The following is a 22,358-nucleotide window of genomic DNA, read 5'->3' as shown; positions in this document are numbered from 1 at the left end:
TTAAGGATAACAAAAAGATGATCACATGACATTTGCATGTAAAAACAAGTCTGTGACCAACACATTGTTACTTTACATATACATCTGTTTGTTTAAAGTTTCCAGGTGATGCAGACAGACCAGAGGATGCTGACCACGAGAGACAGACCTATTCCTAACATCAGTGAACTTCAGCATGGACTCAAAGGTACAAAGACTCCTTTCATACTGTACAAAGAATCGAGAAACGTTCTGGTTTAAATAAAGTAACAACTATAATCAGCTTTCACATTTCAATGTATTTAAGGCAATTATTATTTTACATTGTGAGAATTGCTACCATTTGTCTCTACATATTGTCTGTAAAAGACATGGTAAAAGTGGTTCTTGCAGTGAGACAACCGAGCAGTTGAATATTATTTAATAAGATATTTTAATGTTGATTAACTGCAGACTGTTCATTCATAATCTGATTATCTTTGTAGTACAAAGTGATGAATTAAAAAAACACATTAAAATTAAAAAAATACATTATTTCTACAGCCGTTAAATAAACAAACCTTTCATAAATAACACACTTGCTCTGCAATAATGTCATATGTTTCTTGTCATTTCTGTTAGGAAAGGACATACCTGAAGGACACAACTGCCTCACCGTTTTCTCAGAGGGGCAAGAAGAAAATGAAAAGCTGATTTCAGATTAAAGACCAATACAGGACATTCACTAAGAAACTACACTTTTATTGTGAACACAAAGTCAAACAGGACCATCATTTGTTTGTGACAGCTGAGCCCAGTATGTGCTCACAGATGCAGTTAGGGGGTTTCTTCATCAGGCCTGGGCCTCCTCCCAGAGAAAGACCTCTCCACCTCAGTCCTCTCCAGCCAAACCCACAGACAGGACATCCGTCATGCTGAGGTTTCTCCCAAAGTCTCTGCACGCTGTCTCAATTGATCCACACTGTGAATATGAGGGGGAAATGTGTGTCATAAATGCTTTAGACAATAAGAAATATGAAGTTAACTGTAAGGAATGGCTCATTCTTTTTTAAATAGACCAAACTTTTACTGTATTTCAATATCTCACGTCTGAAAGTTTAATTTAAAAGAAGAAGAGGCCCCAAAAATAAAGATTGGTATATCAATAAATGTAGTTGATTTTGTCTTTTTAATTGTTTAAAGTAGATAGAACTGGTACTTAAGAGTTTGAATACAGTCTGGTTGCGGAGGAGGCACACAGGTAAGAGCATATAGCTACCATCACATGTAACTAAGCTTGACTTGAATTTATTAAAATTAAGTAACAGCAACAAATCAATAACAAAAATCATGCAAAAATGTGAATCTTTGCTGGGTCCACTGTTGAATTGACCACATATTGTATGTTTTAGAAACCTTAAGGCATTTATAGATTTCTATGCAAGTAACATCCCAAAACTCAATACCTTAGATTATTATTGAAAGTTTTGCTGACTCACTTTGGGGTCCTTTTTATTTTAGAATCGTTTTTCATGAGACAGTCAATTTAAATATTTGTACTATGCCATATTCACATTCATTTGTAACACACACGTAAGGGTAAAAGACAAACAACTTCAACAAATGTAATGCAATGAATAAGCTTCATTGTCACAGAAGCACACATAACGTCATATCTAATATTTAAACAAATCATTTCCTTGTCCCTAAAACATTGACTGAGCTATTTTTCGTCCTCAAATGCAGGTATTAAGTTACATGTTCACGTTCTGCTGCCACAATAAGTCGGTTTCTCCAGTGTAATGATAATAAAATGCTAAGTAAGTATTGGTAATAATATTAATAAAAACAACAACGTTTGGGTTCGTTCGTTTAATATGATGAACGTTAACCAGTAAGCTTCAACAATCAACTCCAGCTCAACAAACCATATTGCAATATCTACGTCAACGTTATTTCTGGAACCAACTGGAAATGTGAGATTCATATTTTTCAGATACACAGATCTTATAGTGAGGTTAATCTCATACTCTGCTCTTCAACACTAATGTGACGCTAGCTGTCTGCATCGTCGAGCATAGCTATTTTAAATTAACAATAACAATGCATCAAGGAGTTTTATCCTTTTGTTAACTGAGATATTGTAATGCACCTGATTTGGTAAAACATCATGTTTACTGGACCTGGTGTTTTTATTGAAACATTTAAAACTTTTATTTTATTTTACCTAACTAGCAAACTAACTAATGTACAAGCATGACCTTATTTTACCAACCTCACCGAGAAGCCTTATGTTCTACAGTATAATCCTTCTTAATGTTTTACACTTCTCCATTATGTTTTAACTTGTATGCTACGGATAGCATCGTTAGCACAGATGTAGCTTCGTCTCGCTTGTTAGCTGAATAAAAAGACAAGTAAGAAATAAAGTGCTTGAATTTCACTTACCGAATAAACTGCATTCATGGACGGTCTGTTTGAACCGCAGAGCCTTAAGATAAGTGCGATATTTCAATGACGAATACTCCACCAGGCATCAACACAACAAACACGTCCGAGTAGCAGCCTGGAGCTAATGAAGCTAACGGGGCTAGCAAAGAGACCACTAGCAGATGACTTCCGTTACATTAGAATGACTTCCGTTACAGCAAGAATGACTTCCGTTACAGCAAGAATCCCCTCATACACACATAGGTGAAACACATGCACATTCCCTACTGAGAACCTTTCAGTAAAATGTTTTTCAGGAGTGTGTGTGTGAGGTTATTTTTCAGTATTGTGTGTGTGAGGTGTTCAGTAGTGAATGTGAGAGGATTTTAGTAGTGTGTGTGTGAGGCTTAATTTTCAGTAGTGTGTGTGTGAGGTGTTCAGTAGTGAATGCGAGAGGATTTCAGTAGTGTGTGTGCAAGGCCAGATGTTTTCAGTAGTGTGTGTGTGAGGCTTAATTTTCAGTAGTGTGTGTGAGGTGTTCAGTAGTGAATGTGAGAGGATTTCAATAGTGTGTGTGCAAGGCCAGATGTGTTCAGTAGTGTGTGTGTGAGGTGTTCAGTAGTGAATGTGACAGTATTTCAGTAGTGTGTGTGCAAGGCCAGATATTTTCAGTAGTGTGTGTGTGAGGTGTTCAGTAGTGAATGTGACAGTATTTCAGTAGTGTGTGTGCAAGGCCAGATGTGTTCAGTAGTGTGTGTGTGAGGTGTTCAGTAGTGAATGTGACAGTATTTCAGTAGTGTGTGTGCAAGGCCAGATGTTTTCAGTAGTGTGTGTGTGAGGTGAGTTTGAATTTTGGCCTACACGGCCCCTCATAGAGCAGCAGTACTCACAGGCAGAGTTGGGGGACTTGTGACAAAACTCAAACAGGATTTCCCCAAAGTGCAGTCTATTCACTGTCTATCCCACCGACTAGAATTGGCTGTCAAGGATTGCCTTAAAGAAGTAGCTGGGTGTAATCAATTTGAGTTTTTTGTTGCAAAACTATATGCTCTCTATCACCAGTCAACAAAAAATGCCCGTTTGCTCCAAGAAGCAGCAGCAGAATTAAACGTGCAAATATTGAAAATAGGCCAAATCTTCACTATTCGTTGGGTGGCTAGTAGTTTTCAGACTGTGAAAGCTGTCTGGAAAGATTATCCCGCACTGGCACGCCAATTCAAAACAGCAACAGACAACACATCATCTCGCAGTTACACAGAGAGACAGAAATTCAGGGGACTGCACAAACTCCTCACGAGCACTGGATTTCTGGCTGATTTGGCAACAATGAAGGATGTTCTTCGAGAACTTAAAAGCCTGTCGCTAAAACTGCAACGCAGAGAAACATCTTTGGTAGATGCAAGTTGCTACATTCAGCAGACCATCGATGTGTTGACAGCTATGAAAACCAGTGGCGGAAAGTCCACACAAAAAGTGGAAGAAGGCATTGCTACTGGCATGTTCAAGGATGTTGAGCTCTCAGAGAGCAGGCCCAAGATAAACCGTCTGCAGTTTTACCAGTCTATAATAGACAGTTTGAAGAAGCGACTGCCTGAACCACTGGACAAGCGCTTTTGGCCCGAACAACGGAGCGCCCTGATCCTCTATGGGGAGAATGAAGTACGCGCACTGGTAAAAGTACTGGGGGAACTGGCCCGAGAGGCCATTGAGGAGTTTCGGGACTACAAATTAGAGAATAAATCTCCAGGGAAAGCCCTGCAAAAACTGCAGACAGCGAGCAAGACCTTTTTGCCTACATCAGCTGAGTGTGAGAGGGGATTTTCTGCCGTCAATTCGACCGACACCGACAAACGCAACAAGTTGCGGGAGAAGAGCCTCTTCTCACTTCTCTTCGTAGACATCAATGGCCCCCCCCTGGAGCAATTCGACCCTCAGCCATTTGTACGGTCTTGGATCAAAGCTGGCCACAAACCCTCCACATCCTGGGTTCCGGGACCGAAAGCGAAGAAGAAGCCGCCCAGGTCCCTGTGGTCGCTTTTACAGTAAGGTAAGAGAGTATATTTTACTGTTTGAGCTTTTTGTTTGTTTGGACTGGCCCCAGTCCTACTGTTGATATCATTTTTGGTTGTGGGATTTATTAGGTTTTTATCAGACTGATTGACTTGCGTATAGTCTAATCAATCTATAGGCGTTGCTCTTTCAGCAGCAGCAGCAAACACACACACACACACACACACACACACACACACACACACACACACACACACACACACACACACACACACACACACACACACACACACACACAGCACACACACACACACACACACACACACACACACACACACACACACACACACACACACACACCACACACACACACACACACACACACACACACACACACACACACACACACACACACACACACACACACATCACACCACACACACACACACACACACACACACACACACACACACACACACACACACACACACACACACACACACAACACACACACACACACACACACACACACACACACACACACACACACACACACACACACACACACCACACACACACACACACACACACACACACACACGTTTGTAACTTCTCGTCCGTTTTCCCTCCATAGCAATCCACCCACAGGGGAGTGACAGGGAAGAAGCGATAGGGACAATACTGTAGGCCTATTCCAGGCGGGTCCTAAAGAAGCCCCAATTCCTTCCCCTTCAGCTGAAAAAAAGTTCAACTAATTTAAATTCTGAGGCCGCCGTGCCTATGTTATATAGCCTTTACACTGAAAAAACGCTGCCATGTGTCCCCAACAGCAGCTGATGTCGTTACTTTGTTTTGTTTGTTGCAATTGAATAAATGTTGGCTAATGGCTATCAATTGGTTTTGAAACAGTAGCCTCATGTTGTTATTTATTCTCTCTGAAATGTTATTGTGCCTTGGCAGTAATACCGTCTATAGTAGTAGCAGAGTGTTTTTATAGCAATTGATCGCATCCGCGCTGCTCCGCCAGTCAACAGAGCGTGCGTGTGACATATTTAGTAGCAGGATGTGCACACAAAAATAGGGCTCCCCCGAAAGCAAATGGGTAATTCGAACACTGCAGATATAGATATACTAAAGATACTACAGATACTAAAGATAGGCAGGTACTTGCTTTCAAGCAGAACACGGGGGAAAACAAATGTAGCGGGAGTGTTTACGTGTTCGGCGTAATGACGTACAACGGCCTCGACAATTTCGGGTAACAAACCAGTGGTGTAGTGGGGATTTTTTTACTGGGGGGACGCTATTTTAATTAGGTCATCCCAAACAATGCCACACAAGTGCGCACGCGCGCAGTGCACTCACAAAACGGGCAGTAAACGAAAAATATAGCCTACTTATGCCAACAACATTGAATCTGGATTTGAAATTATTCTGATTAGGCCTAGCCACACACACACACACACACACACACACACACACACACACACACACACACACACACACACACACACACACACACACACACACACACACACACACACACACACACACACACACACACACACACACACACACACACACCACACACACACACACACACACACACACACACACACACACACACACACACACACACACACACACACACCTTGCGTTTTGAAGACTGGTCAATCCGAAATGGATGAACAGCAGCCCAGTTTCCCAGCTTTGCAGTCTATTCACGGGTAGCCTCTTGTTTCCTCTGCCACATGTCCTCCGTCCATACCTCTGGGAAAGGTGAGCTTGAGCTAGCCAGGGGAAAGTTGCTAGCGCAGCTAACGTGCACGTTAGCTAGCATTATCCATGTCTTTAGGCGGCTCTTCTGATGATGTAGTACTAGTAGCAGCTTCACTTGTAGCTTCGATGCTGCTAGCTTCTTTCTTCTTGTGAATTATATTCTTTTTAGAAAAGTCAAGTAAAAAAACGTTTACCTTCCATTATAGAGCTTTTTCGTTAGCGTTCTTGAGGGAAAGAGCTGCCACACCCCCAGCTCGCTGCGGGGTCACCAGCGTGATGACGAATCATCATTTTTGAAGGAAATCGTTTTTATTTTTTATTATAGGCCATTACTGTGAAATGTATTATGTTTTTGTCATTATTACAACAAATACACACTTGCAACTGATAAGACTGGCAATGATTTTATATTCATTAGACTATTAAAAAAAAGATCATGCTCCAAATAAGTGGGGGTACGGCGTACCCCCGCGTCCAACGCCCACTACACCACTGGTAACAACCATCGTTTTTCAGACACGTAAACTCTTCAAAAATCACCAGTGGGGTCACTGCTGATGTATTTAATGTCGTAGAACAAAACGTGATTTATCTCTTAAATTTGTGTCAACCACAGACCTTATTTCGAGCTATTTTCCAAAACCCTATGGAGAAAATGCATTGCTTTTTGACGAAGGAACCGGAAGTGCTAAAAATGCTAACTTACTTCCGGGTTTTAGGATGCGTCACTGCGGTTCTCTATTGATGCTCATTCTAATTGACCAGGCAGGTGGAGCATATGGAAACTCAGCATTACCTTGATTTCTTGTCAGTATTATCGTATTCTTCTCAGATGATTAAATATAATGTTTATTAGAGCTAAGAGCTGGGATGACTAGATTAATCAATTAACAAAAAGGTAATTGCTGTTGATAATGATGATTGTTATAATTCTGACCATTTTTATAATCATTTAAGTAATGTTTTATTGGAAAATGCCCCCAACATATTGAATGCTTATTCATGCTTTATATCATATTAAACTGAATATCTTTGGGTTATGAACGGAAAAAACATGAGAAATTGGAATGGAGATTTTTCACTAATTTCAGACAATTTATAGAATTGTTATAGAACAACGAATCCATTTATTTTGTGAGATAAAACTTTATTGTCAGCAAATGAAATGCAGCAGGCAAATACTCATGTACTACTATATAATTTCATCTAAATCTAAATGTATCTAGAAAATAATTGTCCCATTAATCCATAATTGAAAAAATAACATTAGTTTCAGTCCAGATTTACCACTTATTTGTTCTTTGGAAAAACAATGACTGACCTGGTTCTGGTTCTTTCAAAAAATGCATAATCAGATTATAAATTGGTTAAATGCAGCTTGATATCCTACCATCATATTTAACTCTACAGTGACATAGTTATGCGCTCTCACACATCTATAGTCTGGGCTCCAGAGAGCGGTCGGGCCGTGTTCTGTTCTCACTGAAGCACACTTTCACTGGGCACTTTGAGCTGCCTGTCACCTTTCTTAAAAGAAAATGTCTCTCTGTGTCCTCTTTGTCTGTCACACCTGCTTTTTTCTTTCATGTGTCTGATGCTTCTTCTCATCTCTTTCTTCTTCTTTGCTCATACTGTCCCAATCTTTTATTCTCCATCTTCATCAACTTCTCTCTTTAATTCTTCTTCCCTAGATCCTCCTCTCCTATCCTCCTCGAGCATTTGTCTTATTCTCACATGTCTGTCTGTGAGTAGCTCTGCCATCCCCTCTTACTTGAATGTCCTCTGTGTGCTGAATATTATCGTTCCTCCATTTCTATCCATCATTTTTTCTGCTCCTCTATCCACCCTGTCAGAGATGATGAGCGCTGACACTCCCCCCATGAGCTCCTGCCTTCCCTGTCGCATCATTTTCTTTCTTAATCTTATTTTTCCCCTGCCTTTTTTATGTTCTTTAACAATTGCCGTTGATGTGACACATCTTTGTTGTGTGTCCTTGTAAAAAATGTGTGAGGGCACAAACTGATAGATAATTAGTAAGTAAAGACACATTTCTTTACTTTTTTGATTTTCTCTATAATTTACATCGGTAACTTTCACACTGTTGTTGACTCTCCTTTTTTTTAATCTCCTTGTCAGTCGGTGAGTTTTCCCGGAGATTTCAGTTGTGCAGTGGCAGGCCTGATCTTCCTGGAGTACACAGACAGCGCCCATTGGTCGGCCGAGCTGCTCGTTATCACGTACGGGGGCGGGCTCAAGAGTTACCTGGTCAGGTGAGAGACAAAACTGCTTCACTCATACACCTTAAAATAACAGAGTTCTCAAATCACCTTCTTCGTTACATTATCCTAACTAAAGAAAAATAAATGAATTTCACTTTTCCAGATTATTTTAGATTAAAACACCAAAAATACTTCTTTATTACCATCTAATTTCTGTAGATTCTTCTGTTACGCAGCTCAACACACCCCCCCCCCCCCTTCCTTCCCCCCTCCCCCTTCCTTCCCCCCTTTCCCCTTCCCCTTCCCCCTTCCTGTAACGCCTCGATTGGACTTCTTTGTTTACTTCATGGTGACATCGCTATGTATCACTTGGGCTTCTACTGGCTAGCGCTCCAATACATTGTACATGATAGGCTAAGGGGCAGGACATCCCTAAGCGGTTGACCAATCACAACAGAGCCGGCCAACTAACCAATCCGAGCAGACATGGCTCTGGTTTCAAACAAAGGGTGAAAAGAGGTGCTGCATCTTGCGAAAAAAATAAAACGCTTTTTTAACATTAAAGCATGAAAACATGTGACAGTAGAAGCACAACATGCTAATATGACATCTGAAAATGAGCCCCTTTAAAAAAAAAATATATATATTATTTTCTATTGTGGCCTCCTCATTTGGAGCCCACATCTATTACAACAGTGTTTCATCAAGAGTGTTGTTCATACATTTACGTTCAAGCATCTGCAGATATCCTTATAAATCCTTTGAATCAACACTCATTCCTTAAACCCGTTGCAGATGATGATAAATCTTAAAAATGCTCGTAAATATGTAGTATATTGATCGCCGTGCTACAACTTAGCGGGATTTTACTCCATTGCAGTTAACTTTTTACTGAAGCTTTATTTTTTCTATAAAAAAAGTTGCTTGTGCAATTAAAACTAACAGCAACACATAATGAAATATGTACTCTGAATATCAGTTTGTAACATCGGAAAAGGAAGAAGAAATACAAGGATCTTATGCAGACATTATTGCCCAGGCATAAGATGTTACATTATGGAATAGTGCCAATTGGCTTACTCAAGAATAAATGAGCCAATCACTTTAATGCAATACCTGCAGGAATCAACTATAGCCGTCTAAAATTCCCTTGGCCCTCCAATCCACGTAGCATTCAAAGTTTCGGGTTAATTACTCACACCCGCGACCTCACTGTTTTCACAGCGCTCTCCCGGTTTGCACTAACCAGATTTAGTTTGGCCGGTGAAGCTTGGTTTGGCAGCTTAATAGATTTTGGCAGCTATTGTCAAGTGTTTGCCAGCTGATAGATGAGATGAAACTTTAATGATCCCTGCGTAAAAACTGGGTCAGCAACAGAGAGAATAGGATAGAAGTAAGGGAAAGGCGAGATGAGAAGCTGAAAAATAATATGAAAAAATGATTTCAACAGCTGAATACTGAATAATAATAAATATATACCTTGTTAAGGCTCAAGCAGTAGCTATACAACAGTGACAGTTTTAAATTCCGTGATGCACAGATGGCATTATAAATACTCATAAATGTTTCCAGATGTGCATTTAAACACTGTGATCTTTTCCTTATCAGAGGTTATATACTCATGTGTCTGCAGATGTGCCAAGGGATGTGACAAGTGATCGAACATCTGTCTGAAGAAAACCTTAGTATTAGTATACTGTACATAAAAAGGCTTATATCATGGGCTACTATCTTTGGTGCTACTAGTGACGCAAGGAGCGGCACTAGTAGCACCAAAGTCCCAACTTGTAAGCTTTTTTTCGTCTGACCGTACTAGTGACACTAAAAGTGTACTAAATGTATTAATGTAATCTCTCTCTGGCCCAAGTCTGAGTGGGTAGAGAGGGATTGTGTGCACGCCCATTAGATATTAAGTGAGGTGGCTTAGACATAACTTATATTTGCACAATGTATTGCCGATGTATGTGTGTTCCTCTTTATCGCCTGGTCTGAGCCTGCAGAGCTGTTGCGTGTGCGTGCTTCACGTGTAAACAGGGTTAGAAGATTAATTTCACCCCACCTCCTCCTCCTTCTTCTTCTTTTTATTTTCCTCTCTTCCTCTTTGGTCCCACCATCCTTCGGTCCTTCCCGCAGCCAGGATTTGACGAGAGTGGAAGACATCGCTGGAGAGAAGGAAGAAAATAAAAGGTACTTTGGCCTGAAGGGCTAAAGAAAGCCGACTTTGTTGCTGACACACTGTGGATACAATTGAATGATCTTTGACATGCACTATTCTCTGAATTATACAGTTATTTAGACACACATCCAAAGCCAGAAAATATTTTCCTTCTTCAAAGTGTCCAAGCTTGTGAGTGTGTGTCTGTGCTTTGTACGCCTCTTTAGGCAGATTTACGGTCCCTTTTTTTGACAGTTTTGGGCCAGTTGTAATGACAGCAGTGACAGCTTGTGTATGCAATAATCTGTGCGAGTCTTCATCTCATGGATGACAAGTGATGAATATGCCCACATGTGTAAATATGTCTCAGCGAAGGAAGCCAATTCTAAAATGTTAATGTAGAACACAAAATAGAATCTCAAAAGTGCACAAAACAATGTCAAATACAAGTTTGACCACATTTCCCTGGTGCACATTTGTAAAACTTATGTTTCCTGTCCTAGATAAGGAGCAGTACTACCCGCTGGAGGATGTGAGCTGGTGGAGCGACGTGGTGCTGATTCTGGCTCGCTGCTCCGGCTCAGTCACCGTGTCCTCAGTCAGGACGCTGCGCAACCTCCTGGGGAAATCCTCGAGTCACGGCGGCACACGAAGTGGGCTTCCTCAGCCTGGAGGTACGTGTTCAGAAAGCGGTTTGCATGTGTGGTTAAGTAAACATATAAGGGGGTTTGCATGTTAATAGAATGGCATGTGAGACTCATGTTAGCATCATACATCAATCAATCAATCAATGTTTATTTATATAGCCCAATATCACAAATGTTACATTTGTCTCAGTGGACTTCACAGTGTGTACGGAATATCAGTATGACAATACGACACCCTCTGTCCTTAGACCCTCACATCGTACAAGGAAAAACTTCAGAAGAAAACCCACAGTTTTAAAGGGAAAAATGGGAGAAACCTCAGGGAGAGCAACAGAGGAGGGATCCCTCTCCCAGGACGGACAGACGTGCAATAGATGCCGTGTGTAAATTGAAAAGATAATACATTTGCAACATAGGTAGTCCAAATGTTTGGAAATGCATGTGTGTATAATAGGAAGATGAATCCACGAGGATATAATAATAATAATAATGCATTACATTTTTTATTAGAGCGCTTTTACAGGTGCTCAAAGCGCTTTACAAGTACATATTACACATATTAGACATGTAAGAGTCATTACTGCGGACATTACCCACAGGAGCAAATCGGGTAAAGTGTCTTGCCCAAGGACACAATGGCCTGACGCAGTGGCGGCCGAGGCGGGATTTGAACTGGAGTTCACCAACGCCCCTTGATCTGATGACCAACGCTCTAACCACTGCGCCAAAACCAAATATCCATCCAGGACCTATGATCCAGGACCACAGCCACGATTCAAGATCCAGGGCTGGAGGACACAGGACCGCAGGATCATCCATGACTCCGGATCCCGGCGTATATAGACACCAAAAAGAAAGACATTTGGGGAAGCTGGGTTAATCGGAACATGAGAGTACACAGGTATAGACAGAGAGAAGGAAGAAGTAAGATGTCCCCCGACAAACTAAGCCTATATCAGCAAAACTAGGGGCTGAATCTAATCAGACCTAACTATAAGCTTTATCAAAAAGGAAGGTCTTAAGCGCACTTTTAAAAACGGATAGGGTGTCTGCCGCCCGAACACAAACTGGAAGCTGATTCCACAAATGTGGAGCTTGATAAGAAAAGGCTCTGGCTCCCATTGTACTTTTAGAGAATCTAGGAACAACCAACAACCCTGCATTCTTGGAACGCAATGCCCTAGTAGGACAGTAGGGTATAATGAGTTCTTTAAGGTAAGATGGCACCTGCCCATTAAGGGCTTTGTAGGCGAGAAGAAGAATTTTAAATTCTATCCTGTGTTCTATAGGGAGCCAGTGTAAGGGAGCCAGAACAGGAGTAATGTGGTCCCTTTTCCTAACTCTGGTTAGTACACGAGCTGCAGCATTTTGAATCAGCTGAAGCGACTTGACTGATTTCTTGGTACACCCTGATAATAAAGAGTTACAATAATCCAGCCTTGAAGTAGCAAATGCATGGACTAGTTTCTCTGCATCGTTTTGAGGCAAGATATGCCTGATTTTTGCAATGTTACGTAGATGGAAGTAGGCGGTCCTTGAAATTGATTTTATGTGGGCGTTAAAGGATAAATCCTGATCAAATATAACACCAAGATTCCTTACAGTCTCACTGGAGGCCAAATTAATGCCATCCATAGTTAGTATATCCTTAGATAATTTGTTTCGTAGATTCTTCGGGCCAAGTACATCATAGACCTTGGCCTTCAGGGCTTTTAAAGAGGAGAGGATGAGCAGAAAAGAGGGAAGAGCAGAGATACCACCAGGGAGTAGTAGACAAGACAGACACTTTAGGGGTACAGAGGAGGTAAAAAATGACGGTGGTCTGAGAGGATAGCAGCATCTATCACTGTAGGCTCTCAGGTCCTAGATTTTGGTAAAAATAAGTGCTTTATTTTTTCTCACTTGATAATCTCTGTTCAACAGACATGTGTTTTTAACATGTCTGTCGATTGGCTTGCTGGAAAATCCCCACTAAATTAGGCTCCCATTAGGAATATAAATACTTATTGTAGGATTCATATAAATAGCTTTTATCAGGAATATACAGATTTGTATTGCATTTCTACTAATATAACATTAATATTTGTCTTATTAATAGGTCATATTTATCTCAGGAACATAGAATAGATAATAGAATAGAATCAGAGGGATGAAACCCTCTTTAATTGTCACACATGCAGAGCACACAGCGACATTTGTTCTCTGCTTTTAACCCATCCTACTACCAGGAGGAGTCTAGTACTGGGAGCAGTGAGAAGCTATTGTACAGTGCCCGGGGAGCAATGGGAGGGAAGGGGGATGTCCGGTGCCTTGCTCAAGGGCACCACGGCAGGGCAGGAGGTGAACTGGGACCTCTCCAAGTAGCAGACCACACTCCATTCAAGTCGGGGACTTGAACTGGCGACCCTACGGCTCACAGTCCAAGCCCCTACCGACTTAGCCACTGCCAGACATATAAATGGTATGTAATATTCATAAGAATACAAACATTGTTCTCAACAAGAATACAAATATTGTGTTTGTATTGGTGATATATGAATGTTTGACTTATAAGGAACTGATTAGAATAAAAACATGTATTATTGGACACATTTGTTTTAATAAAAATGAGAGGAGCTTGCCCACAATGTATCTGCACTGCACACGCCACACAATAAATCATTTCCTATGAGTGTATTGACTGCAGTCTGCATCCACTGTTGTCACCAGCCCACCTGAGGAGATTTCTCTGTGGACGGACAGACGTGCAATAGATGCCGTGTGTAAATTGAAAAGATAATAAATTTGCAACATAGGTAGTCCAAATGTTTGGAAATGCATGTGTGTATAATAGGAAGATGAATCCACGAGGATATCCATCCAGGACCTATGATCCAGGACCACAGCCACGACTCAAGATCCAGGGCTCGCGATGCAGGACACAGGAGTGCAGGATCATCCATGACTCCGGATCCCAGCGTATATAGACACCAAAAAGAAAGACATTTGGGGAAGCTGGGTTAATCGGAACATGAGAGTACACAGGTATAGACAGAGAGAAGGAAGAAGTAAGATGTCCCCCGACAAACTAAGCCTATATCAGCAAAACTAGGGGCTGAATCTAATCAGCCCTAACTATAAGCTTTATCAAAAAGGAAGGTCTTAAGCGCACTCTTAAAAACGGATAGGGTGTCTGCCGCCCGAACACAAACTGGAAGCTGATTCCACAAATGTGGAGCTTGATAAGAAAAGGCTCTGGCTCCCATTGTACTTTTAGAGACTCTAGGAACAACCAACAACCCTGCATTCTTGGAACGCAATGCCCTAGTAGGACAGTAGGGTATAATGAGTTCTTTAAGGTAAGATGGCGCCTGCCCATTAAGGGCTTTGTAGGCGAGAAGAAGAATTTTAAATTATATCCTGTGTTCTATAGGGAGCCAGTGTAAGGGAGCCAGAACAGGAGTAATGTGGTCCCTTTTCCTAACTCTGGTTAGTACACGAGCTGCAGCATTTTGAATCAGCTGAAGCGACTTGACTGACTTCTTGGTACACCCTGATAATAAGGAGTTACAATAATCCAGCCTTGATTATGTTTCGATGATAATTATTGATGCATTCAAGTGTAATCAAAAGTTTTAATCACTTTGTACACTGTCTGCAGGGTAGTTTGTGAATGTACTTCAGGTGAAACTAAAGTCTTGTTTAAGTGCTGATTATATTTCCCATAATTAATCTAAGTCTAAATAGTAACTAAAGGTTCAAAATAAATGTATGGGAGGAAAAGTACATGATTTTCCTCTGAATTCTACTGGAGTAGAACAAAGTAGCATAAACTGGAAATATTCAAGTAAAGTACAATTGCACTTAAGTACAGTACTTGAGTAAATGTACTTAGTGACTTCCCACCTCTGCGTATACGTTTTTTATTGTTTGTTATGTGCGTTTATCAAAACCTGAAGACTGCCATATGAGGAGCGACAAGGGGTTTTATTGTGAAAATCACATCTGGAAGTCTGAAACATAACGCTGTGTGGATTGATTGAATCTTGAGACACCCATTTCAAGTCCACCCCGCCCCGGCTGCTGGATTAGTTCCTCCCTCTCCTGCAGCCAGATTTACCAGCCTGGATGCCGGATCACCGCAGATATTCTACCGCAACAGGTAAATCAGCAGGAACCAGGAGAGGATAACATGTAGCTCACACTGGACACTGTTTTGTTTGTTGGTCTATTAAACTGACTCGTGCTCTGCAGGGATCCCTCCTCTGTTGCTCTCCCTGAGGTTTCTCCCATTTTTCCCTTTAAACTGTGGGTTTTCTCCGGAAGTTTTTCCTTGTACGATGTGAGGGTCTAAGGACAGAGGGTGTCGTTGATATTCTGTACAAACTGTGAAGTCCACTGAGACAAATGTAACTGTATAAATAAACATTGATTGATATAATATGATTCGGAAATGGACCAATTTGCATAATAAGTACTTTTACTGTTGGTACTTTAATATTTTGATGCCAATATTTTTACTTGAGTAACATTTTGAATGCAGAACTTTTACTCTGGTACTTCTACTTTAACTAAAGTACAAGATCTGAGTACTTCTTCCACCTCTGCATCCCTATTCAATATGATATTTCCCCTCTGCATATTGGATGTTTATGGCATTGTATGTTATTTATGTTAAAACCAATACAATATTTTAAATACAGGAACATTTAAACAACAAAAAACCCTAAAAGATGAAACCGGTGAAATTAGGATTTTACTTTCTTTCATCTTTAACTTGAAAAAATACACCTGGGATTAAATTACATACTTTACCAAAGTATAACCATCTACATTTTTCTATAAATAAACGTTATTGTAGTAAATGTTATTTTTTAAAAACCAAAATAGGTGATTAACACTAATTGTTTAATAATTGGTAATCCATCTCTCTCCATTTATTCCATTACTATATTCATCTTTATCTTGACCATTTTAGATGGTTGTGTACGGTACAAGATCTAAAAGCTCTACCTCTCCTGGACAGACTTAAGACAAATATATGTCATCTGTAGTTTATTTAAGCATGTTTGATTGAATGCTTGCAAATGAGTGTATATATTATACATTATCATTACTAGATTATATATTGAAAAATCCTTTTAAACGAGGTATACATTGTTCTTGAACCACAGAAGATAATTACATCGGCACAGCGGGTCATACTGATATGACTGCTGTTATTTCTGACCAACTACTGCCACAATCATCTCATCTAATCATTTGTCAGTTCCAAGTAACAATTAACGACTTTAACTTTGAAGGCACAACCCCTTGACCTCAGTGTTCCGGCTGTTTGAAGATCATTTCAATGGTCAGTCTTCGTCAAAGAAAAATTACTGTTGAACATTGTATGTGCTTTATTCACACGTATTACTGATATGCAAAGTGTTTTAAAATGGCTTTGGCTAAAGTTGTACAATATGTTGTAAACTAACCCTTTCCATCATTTCGTTTTTTCCCCATTTGGCCTATGTGATGAGTGAATCCAATGGAATGAGATGCAGATATCTGTAGTTGGTATCGTTCTGGTTTATAAGCTGTGTAGAGTGTGGAAGGCCTTTGCTGCCTGTTGGGGAATATTTTCCAAGGCCCATAACTTAGACCCAGTTTATCAGTTCAAACTGTCCTGACTGAGCACACGCACCTCGTAACCTTGGCTGCTGTGCTCTCAGTGTTCTGTCTCCCTGTTCCTGCCTGTTGGCGTCAGCTGATAGAGGTGTTATGATTTTATCTTGTTATGCAGCATGTTGATGATGCTCTCGGAACTAGCTAAATACATGGGTCTGGGGTAGAGTTCTTCAGAATTGACGTGGCAACTCTACCGTGCAGTCAGATCGTGGCTGCTGTGATTTGTGATGTGAATTCTCCGGCCGAAGCTCCAAATAAACCATCAGTGTTTGACATCAAAGCTCCTGCTCTTCCCGTGTCTCTTTCCTGAGTCGGTGACTCCCACTGCATTGCTGCTACACAGAAGTTTCCATTACAAATTGGCGTTGTCGGCAGGATACCAACAAATCTTCAGAACTGGTAAGTGTAATTTCAAATCTACATTTGGCCATTGCCTTACCAGAATCTGTGATTGACGGTATCCTAAAATTACCTTTGAAACTGAGCGGCTGTGTTTCGTTTTTGGTTAATGAACATTTGGGGATAATAAACCCAGGGGATCAGTGTCTGGGGACTCAGTCCTGGCTGATTTCCTCTGTGTAGCTGCTCGGGACGAAAGTGCCATACAAGCATGCACAGCTCATGTTTAGAGAAACCTTAAAGAAAGGCATCAGTAAAGTGGAGCTTCTGTATGAAAGCAATGTAAAATTTGTATTGGACAAATCGCCGAATTCTGGGGGTTTCAGCGGCCAACACAGCAGTTGAAAATAAGCAGCCGGAGATATTACTGCTATCGCCTCTCTGTAAAACACGGCTCCAGCTGCAGCCGCGGGTGTGTGTGTAAAACCTCCCCGTGTTTGTGGGGCTGGAGAAGTGCAGCTGAGAGGGAGAAAGTCACAGCTTTTTGTCTACAGCTTTAACTCACACCACCGCCGTCTCGAGATGAAAACGAGATGGTCTAAAAGCACTCGTTGTTTGTGAACGTTTTCTACGTGCATGGTAAGACGTGGCAGCGCGAGGTGCGTGCATCATCCGATGCGCCACAGTTCCCTACACATTGCTAGAGGAGCTGGTGGCGGTCCGGGGTGCATATATAAAATTATACAACCCAGTCTCATGGCATTTCGTGTTCACCAACACGATTTTTAATCTATTGATTCGTGTTCACCAACACGATTTTCCCCTTTTTTCGTGTTGCACAGCACGATTTTAAAAGCAATGTATTTCTACTGGTAATGACGCTCATGGAAGCACGGCATTCGTTTGTGTTGGCTGCCCTTAAAGGCAATGTGAGCGTCCATTCTCATTGGATAACGGAGAATTGTACACCCGGAAGTAAGTATTCCCCTTACTTAATTACACAACATTGATTGGTTTAAATTGTGTGCAATGCTTTTGTATTTTTCCCCTTCGATTCGGAGAAACAAATATTTTTTCGGAGTAAAGGATAGCAGAAGACACTACACTACCCAGAATCCCCAGCTATCGTTTGGACTACACCATGTGCTCTGTTTGACAAACCCCGTGATAGTCCTCAAGCTCTGTGATTGGAGAGTGTGCTCCGAGGGTTACGCCGAGCCTCGAACAGCACTTGAAATGGGATGGAACCACGGCAGAGTGTCCAAAACTGGATTTGAACGGGTCCACCGCGTCCCCCCTCCCCCACCCCGTCCCCAGAACTACACATGCTGGCTATTCTGTTTCGCAACATGTTCTCTATCTATGGCACGTCTCTACTGGTAATTGTATAGTTTTAAAAGACGTTTTCGTATTTCCCATAATAAGAAGTTGCCAGTATTAAACTGTGTACATCCCTGGAGGTTTAGGGGATAGGAAACACTCACATTTAAAACATATAATTAATAAATGGGTGAAAATTGCTTGTGCCCATAATGGGCAGCATTAATATATATACACACATGCCAGCTAAGGTCAGAAGAGCTTTATTTAACAGCTGGTTTTATGTTTGTGACCCCTGTTGTTAATTGATAACATTACATTAATTGATAAGCCTGAAACATGCACTTGTCAAGGTTCAGAGGCACATTTTGCAAATATGGCAGTAGCCATCGATCAGCTTAAGATAAGATATACTTTATTGATCCCAAGTTGGAACATTTGCGTTACATCAGCATGTGTAACAATTGTAAATATGCAGTGGTGTTTATTTGTAAATCATTTAGTATAATCATACAAATTCTGTGTTTTATATTGAACAATTCTGTGTTCTTTATTTATTGATTGTTCAATACCTTACAAGGCCGGAGATGAAATATCTTCATACATCTTATAAGAGTATAATACATGATGTATAATATCAGTTAAAATAAGTGCTTCAACATAGTTAATATTGCTGGAGGTATGCACAAATATTGATAGATGTCTTGTAATGCACTATTGAGGAACCTGCGACCCAAGTTTTTCATTCAATGCATAACTACACTATAGTTGTGTAGGCCTATATGATATGTCAATAAACCTTAGAAAATCTTGAAATCTTGAAAAGGATGTGCAAAATAGTCATTATATACAGTCTTTAATGAACTATTAGTAGAGAATAACGAGTAATGAATATACTTTATAGGGATCCATCCTATTAATATCTAATAATAAAAATAATGAAATTCAATAACATGCTTTAACCACTAGGTGTCCCTTTATATCAGATGTGCACCTTTATGGTGTAAATACAGCCTATCTACCAATTGGATCAAATATAAAAGTCAGCCGAATTAGTGTTGATACTGCAAGGAGACGTATTGTGTGAAAAATAAATGTAAGATGTTGTTTAATGGCTGATATATTTATGATCCATGTCACGTTTTCAGTTCCTCATGTTTGTCTAGAAGTCTTCTCATCAGGGCTCTATAAATACAGAACTACGGCAGATATGTAATATTTAATGCAGCCGAACCGTGTATTACAATGCCGTTATGTGATGACTTTCAAAGAGAAAAGCAAGCACACTCGGAATAAAGTATTTTTTAAATTTTTTAAAAATGTTTTCGGTCTGTTTCCGGTATTTGTTAATGACGATGTGCTGTGAGATGTGAGACTGGAATTGCACAGGGGGAAATAACGTAGGCTATCTTTAGATGCGGATTTTGTTAAACTAATATGTTTGCGCTGTGGACCAACACTATACATTAACGGGGAAGGGGGTAGCAATAAAGATAACACCATTAAACAGTTACACAACATAACAGAAATAATATCGATAGCAGCGTCCCTAGCAACCACCTTGGTAACAATGAAAACGTTCTATGGACGCAATTTCCTGAAGTAATCTTCGTAATAACTAGCAAACTAAAGATCATGTACATCCACTGCACACATAATCTGAAATAACAACTCATATTTCTCGCATCAAATTACATCAAAACGCATTTTAATGGCCAAACTAACTTTAAAATAGGCATTTTCCACCGAGAATAAAACGAAGTTCGGCCATGTTTTCTTTTTCTGCAGGGAGAAATATGAAGATCACGTGACATAGACGCCAGCCATTGGAATGAATGGTGAAAAAAAACGGGGTTTGTCAAACAGAGCACATGGTGTAGTCCAAACGATAGCTGGGGATTCTGGGTAGTGTAGTGTCTTCTGCCATCCTTTACTCCGAAAAAATATTTGTTTCTCCGAATCGAAGGGGAAAAATACAAAAGCATTGCACACAATTTAAACCAATCAATGTTGTGTAATTAACAAGGATAATCTGGTGTTTTTTAGTCGATGAGTAGTGCAGATATCACTGTAAAATCAATCGACAGTAAGGGGAATACTTACTTCCGGGTGTACAATTCTCCGTTATCCAATGAGAATGGACGCTCACATTGCCTTTAAGGGCAGCCGACACAAACGAATGCCGTGCTTCCATGAGCGTCATTACCAGTAGAAATACATTGCTTTTAAAATCGTGCTGTGCAACACGAAAAAAAGGTGAAAATCACCAGTAGAAATACATTGCTTTTAAAATCGTGCTGTGCAACATGAAAAAAAGGGGGAAATCGTGTTGGTGAACACGAATCAATAGATTAAAAATCGTGTTGGTGAACACGAAATGCCGTGAGACTGGGTTGAATTATAGGCTAATTGATCACGGGTGGGTAGTGGCAAGCAAGTGTAGAACAAAACTGTGTTTCATCGTTGTGATGAACTCGATAGCAAGTGTATAGGCTGGTCGTGTCGGACTACAGTAAACTGGGCTGTTGTTGGAGAGAAAGGGTAGAGGAAAAGTCTGTGCGCTCCTGATCGGGGGGGGCACAGCGCCACTAGAAAAGAGTAGTGGTGTCGCAAGAGGATAAGCTAGTTATCGCTCTTGGACGGCTTTCAGGCACCTATCTAGGACTTGTATACAAGGGTGGACGCGTGAGTCAAGGCGCCCCACCAGAGATAATTCCCCACCCCCTCTGAAACCTCTTAATTCGGACTAAATTGAGCTGGATGAACTTTGCTGTCACGCTGGTGTTTATTACGAGTTCATGTTTTGTTTGTCTGAATGTTTGTATGGGGGGTCTATATTGGTTTGTCCCGCCGTCTTGTGTATGTTTTGTAACAACTAATAATGAATCAGTCCATAGCCAGGGTAAAATGAACTAAACTTTAGTCATCTCACCAAAAGTAAATGACTTGAGAAAAATAAATAATATAAAGATGTAAAGCAAAATTCTGGTAGTATAAATGTGCTGCAAAATGAAAATAAATAGCAAAAGAGTGTTTTTATGTCCTGCATCTGAGTGTGCAGAGGAAAATGTAAACAAGAAGCCCACTGTTCAGGGTGTGCGCTGTAGGTGTAAAAAGAAAAGAAGATTATATTGCTTTAAGAATCCATTCTTAAATGGTATTGCTGGTATGTTATGTGTGTGACCTTGTATAAACCCTATGCCCCGTCCTGCGCCCCGAGACCCTCAGAGGCATCACTGCTGGTCGTAAAGACCTGCCTGAGGAGATCAGGGTTGCAAAATCTGTTTTTTTTAGGTCAATGTTGTATTATTTGTTTAATTTATTCTTAAATCTATGTATTGTATGGTAATAATGAATAAAAACGTAATGTATTGAACACATTCCGAAACAAAGCAGATAAGACAGAACTAGACTCATACATAATACTAATTGTTGTTGAAACCTTTTGCGCTGTTGCTGCACAATGGAAACTTTGTTGATTATCTATTCCAACTGGCCACTGGAATCAGATAATTAATATAAGTTGAAGTTCAATTACAGTTTTAAAAATAGTTTAACATTCTTTATTAAACTGCTTTAAATTATTTCTCGTATCAACCAATTGGTCTCCATAGACATTACTAAAATTAAAATAGTTGTTAAACTACTGACAAGTTTTCTGAAACCGAGCTTATGAACAACAGAATAAAGGTCGCTGGTTAAGCCAGGATCAATATATTTGTTGAAGTTTTTATTGTGTGCATAATAAATGTGTTAAATTAATTTAGCAATTCTTTAAAAAGTATAATGTTGCAATCTCTTTAAAATAAGTAATTACAGTTAAAAAATAGATGCTGTTTTCCAAGGGCCTCT

At 40.3% G+C, this 22,358-nt stretch overlaps 1 protein-coding gene and 1 long non-coding RNA gene across 2 annotated transcripts in view; one reads left to right on the top strand and one right to left on the bottom strand.

Annotated features, from left to right (window-relative positions):
* The window catches only part of LOC117538527 (neuroblastoma-amplified sequence-like), a 43,278-nt gene extending 34,843 nt beyond the window's left edge, over positions 1–8,435 (top strand). The window contains exon 6 of the mRNA XM_034204303.1: positions 8,314–8,435. The gene's annotated coding sequence lies outside the window, so the exon portion shown is untranslated. The remainder of the gene's footprint in view (positions 1–8,313) is intronic.
* Positions 7,308–11,278, bottom strand: LOC117538529. Its single transcript, XR_004567874.1, has 2 exons — positions 10,456–11,278; positions 7,308–8,439 (listed from the first exon to the last, which is right to left on the bottom strand). It is a non-coding gene; the product is annotated as an uncharacterized LOC117538529 (long non-coding RNA).
* Between the last annotated feature and the right edge of the window lie 11,080 nt (positions 11,279–22,358).

The sequence above is a fragment of the Gymnodraco acuticeps genome, unplaced genomic scaffold, assembly GCF_902827175.1.
Source record: "Gymnodraco acuticeps unplaced genomic scaffold, fGymAcu1.1, whole genome shotgun sequence".
Taxonomy (NCBI): domain Eukaryota; kingdom Metazoa; phylum Chordata; class Actinopteri; order Perciformes; family Bathydraconidae; genus Gymnodraco; species Gymnodraco acuticeps.
Note: the sequence above shows the minus strand (reverse complement) of the source record. Positions and strands in the feature narration are given on the sequence as shown.